At 47.0% G+C, this 14455-nt stretch overlaps 1 protein-coding gene across 9 annotated transcripts in view; it reads left to right on the forward strand.

Moving 5' to 3' along the window:
* The window catches only part of LOC111249422 (uncharacterized), a 195007-nt gene that overhangs the window by 144634 nt on the left and 35918 nt on the right, over positions 1-14455 (forward strand). For 7 of the 9 annotated variants that reach the window (XM_086989101.1, XM_086989098.1, XM_086989100.1 and 4 more), the window contains one exon: positions 9449-9605. The exons of the other annotated variants lie outside the window; for them this stretch is intronic. The gene's annotated coding sequence lies outside the window, so the exon portion shown is untranslated. The remainder of the gene's footprint in view (positions 1-9448; positions 9606-14455) is intronic. 9 annotated transcript variants of the gene reach the window in all.

The raw sequence follows: 14455 nt of genomic DNA on the forward strand, positions 1-14455 counted from the left end.
ACTGCGTTTCACTATGGCGACGGTAGGCGATGGTAGTTGTGGGAGCTTGCTATTGGCTTGGGCTAGGCAGAGATGACTGAAACTGGAGGGGACCTTAGAAAAGGTTGGGCTGGTCTAGGGCATCGCTGTCGCAGAACATTGCCACCATCACCGCAGCCAGCCCAAGAACGCACACGCGTGAACTGCTCTTGTGGAACGAGCCGGACTTTGAGACACCGACAGAATGAGAAAACCAGAGAAACGGCGAGAGAAAAAAAGGCAGGGAGAAGGAAGAGGCGTTCGAACACCACCCGCATCGCTTTGCTCCGTCTTCGCTTGCTCGCGGTTTCTCGATCTTTCTATCTTGCTTGACCCGCTTCCTTCGACCCAACATCCCAGCTCTGACTGATCGTCTTAAGTTTGCGTACAGCAACTGGAATGCATTTCACTTTCTCAAAAAGAACGACGGACGCCCAAAGCGAATTCCACACGCTGCAACGAGCGGACGATCTCCGTTTTCTTCGACGCTAAGCTTGCCAGCCAGCCGCCAGAGGATACAGCCATAATCAACCATATCGAACACACACCTACATGACAAGTCAAGCTACAATTACTGAATGTTTAACACTCTTCGCATATTTCAATGCGCAAGTCGCAAAACTTCGAATCTAGGTATGAACTGCGAACATACAAACGCGTTGAATATGTGCGCGCTGTACGGCCTGGCGCAAAGTTAGCCCCCATTGACGTCGACCGTTCTCTAGCGGGTTTTTTTTATCGTGGACGTTATCCTTCTCTCATCCTGCCGGTTCTCGTTCATTCGCCCGATCCCTCTTCGAAGATATTTCACCTTAGCATTGATAAGAGGGCTTCTCCTGTTGATCAATTTACCCAATGATATATGTACATACAAAATACCCAGGATACCTAGCAACATCACACCGCTAGCACCCACTGCACAACGCGCATTTTTCGGCACACTGCCGAGAACATCCGCTGTATTTCGCCTCAATCTGCACGACCACCTCGACAGGTTCTGAGATCCCTTAGACTTCTCGGCTACTGCTTCCTCCTTTCTAGTGCCTCTATCGGTTCGGCTACTGGAGCTGTCGCGCCCGTCCCTACCGATTCAAACCCCGTTCTCCCTGTTCAGGAACCCCGATCAGGAGGCTCTTTACAGCAAAGTCTCATTTTTCTTTCGAAGCCTCTAGTAGCAGCAACGGCTAACAGGGATGCCCCTTGGAGACTTGGTGCATCGCACCCTCTCTACTCTTCCCTGAACATTAGATCCCTAGCAGTGGCAGTGCCGAAAGCGTACGAAGCTTCGAAGCTGCGCTAGCCGCTTGCGGCGACAGTGCTTTGAAGTATCCTGACTGTCGTTGCCATTGCTGCTGCCGCCGCCATTGCCGATGCAAGCCACACCAAACTGCTTCTATAGAACTTAGAGAGGCAAGCGAGTGACTGCGGTAGTAGTCTGTACTGGCGTAGTTATGCACACCTTGAATTACAAGGCGGCTTCACGCCCTGTGGACTCCGTTTAAGCTCTGCTTGTCACGATAAGCCAAAGGGCTGATCTGGCATAAGACAGACCCTTATGCCACAAACCTGACTACGACTAGTGCTACTACGACGCCTTCTATACCAAATGATTCTCACTCTGCAAACCAGAGGTTAGATCCCTCGTTATCTAACTGGTTAGCTAGCTGACTTCATGTCGCCAAAATAACGACATTGCACACTAGTAGTGCTGGTCGTGATCCGCTTATGGCAGGTTCTCTGACGATTCGCCCAGATTCGCAGAGGTAACTTCACAGTTCAGCAAAGCGGTATTCTGCCGATGCCAACAGAGCCGTAGCCGCAATGCGCATTGTGCACTGAAGCTACACTGATCACGAGCACTCACCACGTTGCGCTCACTCCTCGCTAGATTTCGACATACGTCGGCCTGCGATCATATCGCGTGCTAAATATTTAACCCGTTCTCAGGCGGCGACCTGATCCGAGTTCGCCGCATGTCAGATGCGCCTTCTTTTCCTCAACTTTGAATTGAACATAACCACTTACTATGAGGTGCGCTGTCATGTTTAAGATTCTCCGCCCCCCTGTCCACCAGCCGCTACTGCAAATACGCATACACGATCTTTCTACCAGTCTTAGTTCGCTTGCAAAGCCTGGTCACTGTGACAAGTGGCATGCGGGAACATGTGATGCAAGTCGTTGCCAGCCGAGCTGGCCAAGACCACCTCAGTCCCTCCTGTTAAAGGAACTTACAGAGGTTCCTGCAAAGTCCGAGAGCCACGAGGTTGAGAAAGAGAGAAAACGAGACGCAATCAGCTAAGAAGCGGGAGCTCGATGCGAGTACATCTGTGGTGGTTAGGCTCAAGTCTGCACGATAGCAAGGCAGAGTGTCAGGGAAAATAAGAGGCGACCGACAAACGGACTACCGAGAGATCTAAAACGATTCGATTTCGCTTGATTTTGAATGGGTTGGTTTCAAGAAATACAGGGGAGGGGGGAACGGGGAAAACCAAATAGAACAATCTCCACTTTTCCACTTGAATCACTTGGCAATGGAAGTAGGGGAAGCGCTGGTAGCCAGCCTTTGTACCGCAAGGCTTCCACGGGCTGCGGAGGACATCACCAATTGGTAGCATATCTATTCGTCTGCCAAATTTTATCTTACGTGCTCTTTTTGGCTACCAGAAAAATCTTCTTTTATCATACATCCTGTGGTTAACAGTACATCTCTAGACCGAAATTACGAACTACAATAATAAATTGCTTGTATGAAATATTTGAATATTTATGATTAATTGCAGTCAAGAAGCTCAATAAAAAATTTACAAATTTAAGATAAACTTAATTTGATGGTTAGCGTCAAGCACGTTATATTTTTAGATTTTGACAGATATACTCGCGTATATCTACGTACAGAGTAAGATATGCTGAAGTTTTGAAATTTTACCTACTTCAACATCAGTCGTTTCCACAGCGTGGCTGGGTCCCCCACGGCATGTATATCTTTAGCTTCCTGTATTTCCGTTAAAATCTAGGGAATTTAAAAAGAGCTGGCGGACGCCAATGCTTGCCCCAGGTTCAGGGAACTCTCTTGGTGAACAACAGCGTATCAGCACGTTCTCCATCTTGCCTGGTCCTCAGGGAATGAACTGACTGCTGCGGCGAGACCCTTATGCTGAGAGAGAGGAACTTAGTCAAGCGAGGATTTCTCCAGCAAAAGGACTTCTTGTCGTGGCTTCATAGATCATTCCATCATGAAAGGCTTGAGGCGCTTTGCTTACGCGCTGCCGATAGAGTAATGCCGGTGAGCTCGTTTACCGCCCACAGGTTCTGAAGAAAAATCACAACATTTTTCGACTCAAGCCAGCGATTTTCAACGGAAGGCAACGAAGATACCAGGAAATTGTCTTCCTTCGGATATTCGTTGAAGGTTGGTGACATTACTTGTTTTGACTTCGACTCGTTGCTTTCTGCGCTATGCTACATGCGTGCAACCTATATGCTTGAAAACTTGGCGTCGTCGCTATCTTTTCTTCTATCGCTTACTACACCGCAACAAAACAGTTCTCCGTTAATCTTAATTTGAACTCACTAGAAGAAAAAACACAAGAGTAGAGAGACTCACACAGATCGATTTATCGATAGTGGTTTCTCTGTCTATGCCGTTTGACGTTCACTGAACGATTGGCGCCATACAGGACTCATTCATCCTTCACATGCTTTCTGAAGCTAGAACAGAACGTGATGACGCAACATAGAAAGAGAATACGTAGCCTAAATGGTTAATATATTAGTCACGCCGGTAGTTTGTCTCTGCAACAATTTGCAGCCAAACAGTTATTGCTTGTAAATATCACCTGCGAGCCTCATGGAATCGCGATAAGCGAGAGATGCCTCTCTCTAAGTTGTATTCTTCGAAGCGAAAACTTTCGACCTTACTCCATTGCTCCTCGTCGCAATCTGACAGTTCCGCAAAGTGTCTTTTGTAGCTCGTTTTATTCAAATCTACGATATTGATTCAGCTCGTACTGAACGCTTAAGACGTTCGAACGCTTTTTTATTCTCTGTTTACACAAAGTATCGGCGTATCCCGTAATAATTTCTTTAAATCGTTTGTAAAAATCGATTCGTTGATTTTTTCTGTCAAATAGCCAAACTTTTTCAGAAAAGAAAAATCACTTGAGTAAACGCCGCCAGCACTTGCAATAAATTCAATAAAATCAACAACATCATTTAGAAAGCCGATGAGACTGACAATGCTGATTCAGTGCCAAATGGTCTTCCTCCGAACTGCGGAGCAAGTCGCTATCCTTCCTTGCCCCGTAAAAGTCCTCAATTTACCCCAATTTTCAAGGAAAATGCCAGCAGCAGTATAAGGGTGTTAGCACGAGCGGTTAACCGCATCATTTGAGCAAAAGCTTCTACGTAAAAATTCCTTCGACTTGGCTCCGAAGAGACATGGGCGAACCGGCGGCGGGCAGAGGGCGGGCGAGAGCGAAGCCACTTCGCCCACGAGCCGCCTCCACGAGAATCCCCGGTGGCAGGAACAGGCAGGCAGATTGACCCTGGCTGCGCTTGCGGCCTCGCACTTCTTGGGCGCGGCGGCTGAATGTTTGTGCATAAAAACCACGCTTCGTCTCCCCTCGCACAGCGAGCCTGCTGTCTGCTGGCGCCATATATCACTCGGAGCCATCCTCACACGCGCTCTCGCATAGGCGAGCGTTTTCACGAGTTCCGCTGAATAACACGCGGAAAGAGAGAGAGAGAGAGACTTGTTGAGCACCTGAAGGTCGTTGGTAGGATTGGATCAAGTGGATAGAAAGGCAAAACGATGCCAATTTGATGATAGCATCAGATATTAAAAAAAAGCCATCGCGAGCTACTTGAAGTTCGAAACGAAGTTGGGTTTTTTGTTCGGATCTAGAATGTGACAGTGTGTGACCGCGTATGTACACCTTACTGTGATCTTAGCCATACGTAATGACACAAAAGAGGCATATAGTAGATTTCCAATATAATGATAATATACTTGAAGTAATTAGGCTGTAATTATCCACATTTAAAGTCGCTTTAGCAGATCATCAAAAACCACTCAAACGGAAAAGGCGTACCACAAATTTTATGACTGCAAAAGTGTGTCTGCCGATGCACTGAACAAAGCATTCTTTCCCATATAGCATGCCCTCGGTGGACGCAACCCTACATCATAGAGGGAATCTGTACGCGAATCTCAGCAGAAAGTTGCAGCTAGGTGTCAGTTGCTGTCTAACCTAGTACGTGGCTCATAACCCGGGGGAGAAATAAACGGTACCGTCTCCGAGCCCAGTTTGTCGGTCCATCATTCCTGTGAGCAAGCCTTTAGCCAGTAGCAGTTCGTTAATGAGTTGATAGGCACGAGTCAGCTGCTCCAGTTAGTCTTGTAATGGGCTACTATCAACAAACTTTTTCTCTTTCAAAGTTTTCCTTCAGACAAGCGGTACTTCCACCAAAACACACTGGTCTCACGCTGTCGCAATAGCGGTTGGCGTAGCAACAACAGCAATAATACAGGCGGAATATCAATACAATTTAAAAAAAAAATGCGCATCGTAATGTAACATTTCTCGTTGCCATAAACGTGTTAGCCGACATTAAGCGGCCGTCCCCAGTTCTCGCGTCGGTCCTTATCGATTCCCTTTGTTTGACAGATTTAACTTACACCCTTTTTGTCAGTTAGTCGCTTCTCGTTTTGACGTATTTTGTCATGACAGCAAACTGTTCTAAATAAGCACTCTTCACGCCGCGTAACATCGTACAAGGGGGCGGGGGTATAGTCGCCGCCACCAGCGATGACGGTGTCAGTGATGAAGTGGTCTTGCGGCAGTAGCCAAACCCGCTTGCGCTGCTGTTGACCATAAAATGATGAGAGGACAACACGATAATTGCACGTAAAGGGAGCTAGTCATAGCGAAACTAAGTGATGCTTTGGAGAAGCCAAGGGGATAGAAGGAAGAGACAAAATAAAGACGTAGCAAAGTATTAGCTTGCGTAGTCGGCGGACGTCTTCTGTAGCTTGAGGCAGTATAGCTTAGTGTACGAGGTCGCCACTGCCGTCGAGGAAACCCGCGGCTGGGGGCAGAGGAGTTGGCGGTCGCCAGACCTGGATTTGAATGACGTGATGATGATGGAAAGACTATCCCTCCACGAGATAGGATAGGAGGATGAAATGGCCAGCGACAACGGCCGAGCAGCGCAAGCGATGAGCCAGACTGACAAGACCGGACACAGTGGCCAGTCGGCTTGAGACACGAACGCAGAGCTTCGTCTCCAGTCGTCACATGGTCCTGCATATATGTGCGCAGGTCGGTCAGACGATGCGTTTCGATATCATCAGTGTAGACATGATCACAGGCTGGTAGGCACACAAGCACGTGGATACTGCAGCAGATGACTAAAGGACCAGATAAAAAGGCAGAGGGTCGATGCCACCCATCAGAATCACGCAGATCATAGTTACATTAGATGCAGTGTACGGAAAAGCAAAAAAAAAAAACATTCTTGGACAAAAAGCTATCTTAGGAAGGGAGCTTGTCACGGCCAGGTGCTAGGTAAATTATCAGCTCGTCGATTTAATATGCGTTATTGTACAACATAATCTCAAATATGACTGTAACGGTTGTGGGCAGTGTTGACAGGAACTTTTCATGAATATCTGTAACTTCAATAACGTCCCGTAAAGTACATTAGGCTTACATTCCCGTTCATGTTTGCCGCAGTTACCAAAGCGTGTAGGATCGCGTGATTGAAAGATAGCGCTAGTAGATGATATCTATAGTATGAGGTCCAACTTAAAAATTAGGACTCACATGTTAGATCGTACTACTTACTACATACCAACGCCTTGACTACACTAATGATTTCCGCATGTAAGGGGACGTAAAGCGAAGCCTACCAAGGCAAGAGAACCCCCTAGAGCTGACGAATGAAAAAGGAAATGTTGGCAGGATAATGGCCACAGCTCAGACTAAAGAGCTTACAGAATGGATGGTGATCGTAACGGAAGCTATCGACAGTTCATCTCAACATGTGCGGCTTTTTTATGCAAAATCTTCTTGGACAGGCCACACACGAAACGCCGATCATGCGTTCCAATGTTTAATTACGATATACTGTTAATATATTCGATGCTATATTTGCGCGTAACTTCAGAGTTTGCTTTACAAAACGTGCCATGCTAGGTCTAAGGTGTTGGGCTGGCGGAAGAATAAATGTATACTTTTTGTGGTATTGTCGCCCCGGTAAGTCTCGTAACGTTCATGTCGGCCTGATTAAGTTATGTGCACCCATAAAATGCATTATTACTGATGCTTCCCTCGTAGATCCTTTTCTCTGTTGGCAACTGCTACCCTTTATTACGTGCATAGCTTGGAGACGTTTTCCTGACTGATAATCAGTGCCTCTCAGACGAATCGTACAAGATAGCTAGGCCTTTCCGACTCGCTTCAGACATTCCGTGGCTCGACGAAAGTGTGTACCAATGCTATAACGACCGCTCGTATAACATGTCTTAAATAGTAGCTGTCGATGAAGATAAGTTACGTATCGCACGGCTATCAGAGGAGGACATGATGGTATAGGGTTGTCGATTTTCCTGTTCGTGCTGCGATGAGCTTGCATAATGGACTCGCACAAGTTATGTTAACTAATAAATAAATAAACGTCTTTTCGCTGCTGCTGCTGCTGTTGTTGATGCGGTGACGGCCAACGTGTTATTGCTCTCCCACCGTTCTCCAAAAATGCTGCCTGTTACCGATGCTGTTTTATTACTAGTGTTAACAGCAGTAGCAGCAGCAGGCTGTGGTTCGGAAATACATGGCGCAACAGATTTTTCGACCTATGAAAATGGGGTCGTCCTATTTTCATGTAGCGCCCATGTAGCTGTGTCGGGCTACACGGTCGTCTGACAACGTAATGCGATATCCGGCCTGATGATAGTAAGGTAGACAAATAATTAGCCGACGTCCAATTTACTCGTTGCCGTTAAGTACCTTCACCATGTGTGTATTTTTCAAAATTACGATTGCAGTATGTGTTATTTGAAATCCACCTGTTTGAATAGTTGTATAGGAAACAATGCCAAGGTTATAAAACATAAGTTAGCCGAGGTTTAGTTAAAGTTGTAACAAGTTAAACCTCCATAATTTAATGCGCCGTATTGGTCTAAACGACTAACTAGTTATAAGGCAATATTTTCAGTTGTCATTGTAAGTCTTTACCCTGAAACAATCATTTCAACTTAGATAGGAGAAAGCTTGTAGAACTTTTCACTCTTCGGGTTAGTTCAATTTGAAAATGCTTTGGTCATTATCGTTTTCGTCGTTATCTATCTCCTCCCTTGATATTCTACTGCTCTCATCCACCCGATATCGTCGGGTGACCCGTGCGCCGATCAACTCACCATAATTGATAGCCGCCGGTATCCGCTAATGAAATTTTATACACTTTATCATAGTTGCGTCATGGCCTGTTTCACTAGCATCTCCTGCTATAGAGTTTTTGCCAGACACGACGAGAGGCAGTCAACGCCTTTCAATCAAGTAATACTGTGTTAGAGAGAATAGAGAAGACCGTCTCATTTGCCCTGTGGGCATATATATATATATACGAACGAGATTTGTCGAACGAGAAATGAAAAACTCGACTTTTCTATAATACGCAGTGGAAGTCGAACAGTGGCCGGTTGACGCTGTTGTCTGATCTATTCGCTTACTACAGAGTGAGACAGCCTAGACGAACATCATAACTCTGTCGCTGGTTAGTCAGACGTGAGACTACAAGCTACGACAGCTAGTCTATAATAGAGGTCCTCAATGCTCAACCATCCCAACGAGACAGACAATCAAATAGTAATTATAGCACGAGAGGCAGCTCCGCCTCTTGTTGGGGACCACAAACGCTGATAGGGAGGTACAGGCTATGTTGGTACATTGTGCTTAACTGTGAAGCGCCCTGCAACGCTGATCACCAGAGACATTTTTGGCTTCGTCCGACTCAGAAACGTTACCCCGACCCAAAGATCTGAAATGACTTTTGATCGAATCCCGAACTGTCGCTCAATAGACCGGTGTGGAATCGCGTTGACCGATCGGCGTGATCCTGTGTTGAGTTGTCAATTGTACGTAAATTGTAGCATGCGAGAGTTGAAGGGAAGATTTCTCGCTCAGTGCACTTTGTGCGAAAATCTATGACATATATTGCTAGTTCTTGTGGTAACGGCTCATACATTCTATACAAATATCAAAGAACAATAATCATAATGGTAATAATGATTGTTAGCAATACGATCCTGAGATTAGGGCCGACACTTTTGTTAACCCTAATTTCATCAACCATGATACCTGTATGTATGGTTCAGCGTATTTGCTAGATGAATTTTATCCAACTTTTATCCGATGCATAATATCTATTTCAGGTGCTGTTTATCTTATGCGCTCCATCTGAGGTACCCTGAGGAAGCTGTCGATAATGACACATCCGATGAGTTGGAGGCGAGAACCTCGCGAGCTCAGTGGTGAGATTCGCGATGGCTAGCACAGTTCCAGATGAAAGAGGCCGCAGGTAGACCCAAGGTAAATAGAGAGCTAGAATAATTACAGCAAAGCTGAATGTTAACGGGAAAACGGTAACAATTAGTTTGACCTAGTCTAACCTATAACAGATGTGACGTGTTCAGTGTATGTTATCCATTCACCAAAGCATGGCCGTCACCACTGAGGTTATTTAGGTACAAACTGCATAATCTGTATCCCAAGTTTCCACCTATAGCATGTGGTTAAATGGTCATAGTTGTCGTTTCAAATACGATGGCGGATATGCCCTGCGACTTCCCTTCCAGCCTATTTCCTTTTTTCTCTCTCTCTCTCTCTCTCTCTCTCTCTCTCTCTCTCGAGTTCTTTTCCCTTTTTCTCTTTCGTTGCCTTCGCTATTACACAAAGGGACTCACATCGACGATGGTCATACGTCCAGTTGAGTCAGAGAGACGACTAAAAAGGTTGAGCCCAAAGCATCTATCTTTAATCCCGAGTCGCTTCTACTCAGCTTTGGAGACATTCCTGGACAAGCTGGACGCGTCCTTTCCTATTCTGCAACAGACGGGACATCTGGGGGTCTAAGGAGAGGACGGGTAGAGGGTCAGGTCGGCAGGCCCGCTAAACCTTGCTAACGCCACCCGATTTCAACCGAAAAAAGCACCATAGCTGCCAAGTGGGAAGGACAAGCGTCGATATTTCTTAGACGGCTTTAAGGTGTTTGCTGCTGCTGCTGCTGCAACTGCGGCCGTGGGCACTGTCGCTGCTGCTTGTGCGGACCTAAAAAGCGCCATCGTGTAGTCGAGATCGGCGGCGCCGTAACACTCTACGGTTGGTCTGAACCGGTGGGCTATCCAACCTGCAGGGATTTGGTCATTTTGCCCCTTGAAGTTCCCAGCTTAGGCTCACCCACAGTCCGCTGGGAACACGGAGAAAGTTTCCCCTCTACGACTCTGCTTCTAACGGTCTTGAACAGACCAGATGTCGGGAGCTCGACCTAGAGATCGAGCGATTACAAGGCTTCCGAACAGACGAAGCAAGGCGAACGACAAAAAAATAGCAGGCATATATATATACACATGTGTAGATGAAGAAAGTGCTCAAGCAAGCCTTGCTGAATGACAAAAAAGAGACAATTTCGTTATAAAATGCTTATGCTTGCCCCTTGTTACCAACAAAAACGGTGACAAAAGGTAAGTTATTGCTGATGTAGCTGAACCTTAATGCCGACAAGGGCCTTATGTGTTTTTATTATTGACCTGATTGCATAAGTCTATTATTAGTACCTCTGTTATTATAGATTCGACCTTAATTCTGGCCAAGTTGTAGCGAACCATAGATTTTACTGTCCTTAACTGCATATCGAAAATGCTTAAGGTCAAATTCAGGTTGTTTTCCAAACCAAATCCAGCGTATACCGTTCAGTAGAAATATTCAATTGGTAACAAGTCCAAGTCTGGTACCAGGGCTACGTTTATATTCCCTGTCTATTTTTTTGTTCGTTTTTTCAAGCTTTTAATTTAGTATTGTTGATCCGTGGCCATGATACTATTTCTGTTTTGCCGGTTCGTTCGTAAGCAATCGTTAACTACAGTTATGGCTTCGGAACATCGAGAACATTCTCAACCTTCAGCGGCAACCCTACGTGGCTGAACACCGATAGTAGGTCCGTTTACGCCATGGGGCAGAGTCGACAGAGGGGCGGTTCGTCGGCTTTGCTTACAATGAATGAAGCTGCAGCAGCATCTATGGTAAGGTGGTGCGGCGAAGCAGGACCAGGCAAATGGCAGGTCGAGCTGCAGGCGAAGTCAGATGGCCTACAGGCTACCGCCTTCGTTCATAAAAGTGAGCAAATACCCACAAGGCATAACAACTTGTAGGCAGAGCCGGCCGTCTCAACTTTTCCTTCGCCGTCTTCTGTAGAATGAAGACAGGCGGGTAGTTGACTCCTCCAGTTCCCGTTTCCTAAACCAGCCAAGTCCAGGAGGAGGAAAAGGAAGACGAAAACTAGGCAGCAAACGACGAAGGGAGCGAGCCCGCTGGTAGGCTTTGGACCACGGCCGCTTATCGCGGGCAGGCGCTATGCTAGTACTAGTAAAAGCAGCCGCACTAGCACTCGGGGTGTCCGTTCCGCCTTACAAGCCCTGCAGTTCTTCTGGTGCAATACACGACTTTCTTCACTAGTGCGCAACATCCAGCGCGTCGATAGCGCATCTCGCGTTGCTTTCGTCCTTAGTCGTAGCGAGGAGGGGATGGCTAGCCGCCTGTTCAATACGACTTCTTAGCTTCGTTGACTACCCCCCTTCCCGAAGGCCTTCCTCTCACTTCGACAGCCCTTGCTTTCTTTCCAACCCTCTGGTAGCGCCTATTGCCGCTACAACTACCGGAAGGTAGAATTGTGAGTGTGCCAGGAAGCGCTCATTGATCCATTGAGACGCATCCAGGGGGAATTCTCTAAAGTTCACCTCTTAATCTCTACCGCATTGCTGCTTTCGCCGTTTTCGTTCCCCCCACTTTTCCAAGCCAGCCAGATCGGTGGGGCTGCGCGGATGTACCGTCTCCCGAAAGTCGAAATCCTTGCGACGACGAAACGATGAACTGAAGTGAGTGTGCGTCGTTTCAACAAAAACTAACTGGCGTAAAAAAACTTTAAAAAGTCGTAATTTGTATCATATTTGACGATGATGATAGCAGCACTGGTGATGCTTTCTGTGACGGCGAGAGCAGTTCTTTTTTCTATAGGCGGCGTTTAGGTATCTGTCAGCGCTCTTTTCCCGCCGATATAGTGGTCGTGGCCGGCACTTTCCTATGCTTGTTCGCCCCCATCCAAGCTCAGAGGATGATGGTTATAGAGGCAAAACGTGAGTTGTTGCAGCAGTTAGAGTGCCTCGAAGGAGAGAAAGCTCTAAGGAGAATTTCGAGTCCCAGAAGCAGCAGCTTGACGACGGTAGTAGCCTTCTCACCGTTCCTTTCGTTTCTTCTAAAATGAGAGATTTACGAATCAAAAGGGGAATGCGAATTGTGTTCAAGCAAGGTGTCGGTCTCGTTGTCGGTCCTAAGGGTCAACCGAACTGGGGTCTACGAGATATCCAGCCGTCGATCGCTAGAAGCTTCTCTTTTTTGGGACTGAAGATATGTCCATTGTTAACTTTGCTGTAAACTTCTCTGGCTGGCCACACTAATGTCGACCGTTGCCGAATCCCCAAAAAAAAAAGCGTGGGCTTTGATCGGGTCAAGTTGAAGACGTAACAGTCGTAATGGATCAAGTGCCATATTTTACGATATCAGGATGGCATCGTACGGACCATACTTATTCTTGTAGGCCTACGTTGGTTCTACCACGCTCTTGATTGGTTCTCATTCAGTTCCGTCACGATCAGCATAGCGGAAGATGTCTGGTGCGCCAACATGGCGCCATACGTTCAGAGCTTTAGAGAACTGTACAACAGAAAGCACCGTATGATGCGACGACGCCAGTAAGTTGGCATCACGAGCAACATTGCGCTCGCAAGCGGCAATGCATTTTCGAATCACCTATCTTACACGCCATTGTTATTGACGTTATCTAACGGGCTCGAAGCGGAACTAGCAAAAGGCCTGCTGCTGCGGTTGGCTGGCGATGACGCCTGTTTTGGAGACGACTATAACAGTTGCGGTGACGCTGTTCTGTGCGATGAGGATGGGGATGCGTTATGAAACAACGGCCGCACGTGTGGCTACCGACCGACCTGACTCAGTCGCTATTACCCCAGCAACCCTGCTGCCTGCCTCTGCTGCTTAATCGAATTAACGACTGCGGTCGGACCGCTTGCTCATTTTCGCTGATGTGCATATGAGTCTTTCTTTTCACTTCCACTGTACCTCTTGTTTCCGTCCCGTTCGCGGCTTTCGCAGACCGTCGTCGCCGCTGCTTACAGAACACCAACCGTCTAAGCAGTGGCTTCGCCATGCTGTTGTCGCGGCCGTTCCCATCGGTACTTTCTCAACAACAATCCGTACTGCTGCTATCCACCGCATTCGCGTAGCCAAGGGATAGACGCGTGCTCTTAACTCATTCGAGTGCAGTGTCCAACGTATCCGTGCACACTCTCTTCTTTGCATTGCCGCAATGACGTATTTCCTCGTTATGACGGTAGTCGATTTGTCGTATGCCACGAAATGGGCGCCTACATGCCCCCTGTACCCCTTGCGACCGTTACACGCTCGAAGTGCATAGACAGAGCGGACGCTATTGGGTGACTACGACCGCTTCTTGAGGGATTTTTTGAGCCGTATAGTTCCGTTCGTCAGATACCCGAAGCACGATCCAGAACAGACTGTATGACAACCGCCAACAGGTGCTGGAATCGATGGTCAACTGTGCGAAGCTTTGATATCGTTCTGTTTACAGTCATCTATGGTACCGTGTTTACTAGTCTGTATTCGTATGTGTGGCTAATAATCCAATGCAGTGTGATAAAGATCCCAGTGTAACTGTCTACAAATGGTACTATTGTTCGTAGCGGGCTATGTGGGGCAGTAGTGCGTGCAGTCGGCCTAGTTGATGCACGAATCGTGTTATTCGAATTTTCTATTTGTTGCGGCATCGTGGTTTAACTGCACTACTCTTCTTTTCTAGACCATGGACGCGTGTAACGAGCCTGCACCCTAACGAACATTGACACCTAACATCAGCTCTGAGCTCTAGACTATTGCAGACGATTTCGATAACAAATTTAACCAGTTTACTCTCATTCGGTGAGTGGTACATGGTAGTCGTTGAGTCAATGCTTTTCCACTCGTAGTGCTTTGTGCCTTTGAGATAACGCGACTAATCGTCATACTCTGTTTACGATTGAGCGGAGTTTCATTGAGAAGGCGAGCGAGAGGACGAGACCATGCATAGCTGGGCT

The sequence above is a fragment of the Varroa destructor genome, unplaced genomic scaffold, assembly GCF_002443255.2.
Source record: "Varroa destructor unplaced genomic scaffold, Vdes_3.0 BEIS01000004.1, whole genome shotgun sequence".
In the NCBI taxonomy this organism is placed as follows: Eukaryota; Metazoa; Arthropoda; class Arachnida; order Mesostigmata; family Varroidae; genus Varroa; species Varroa destructor.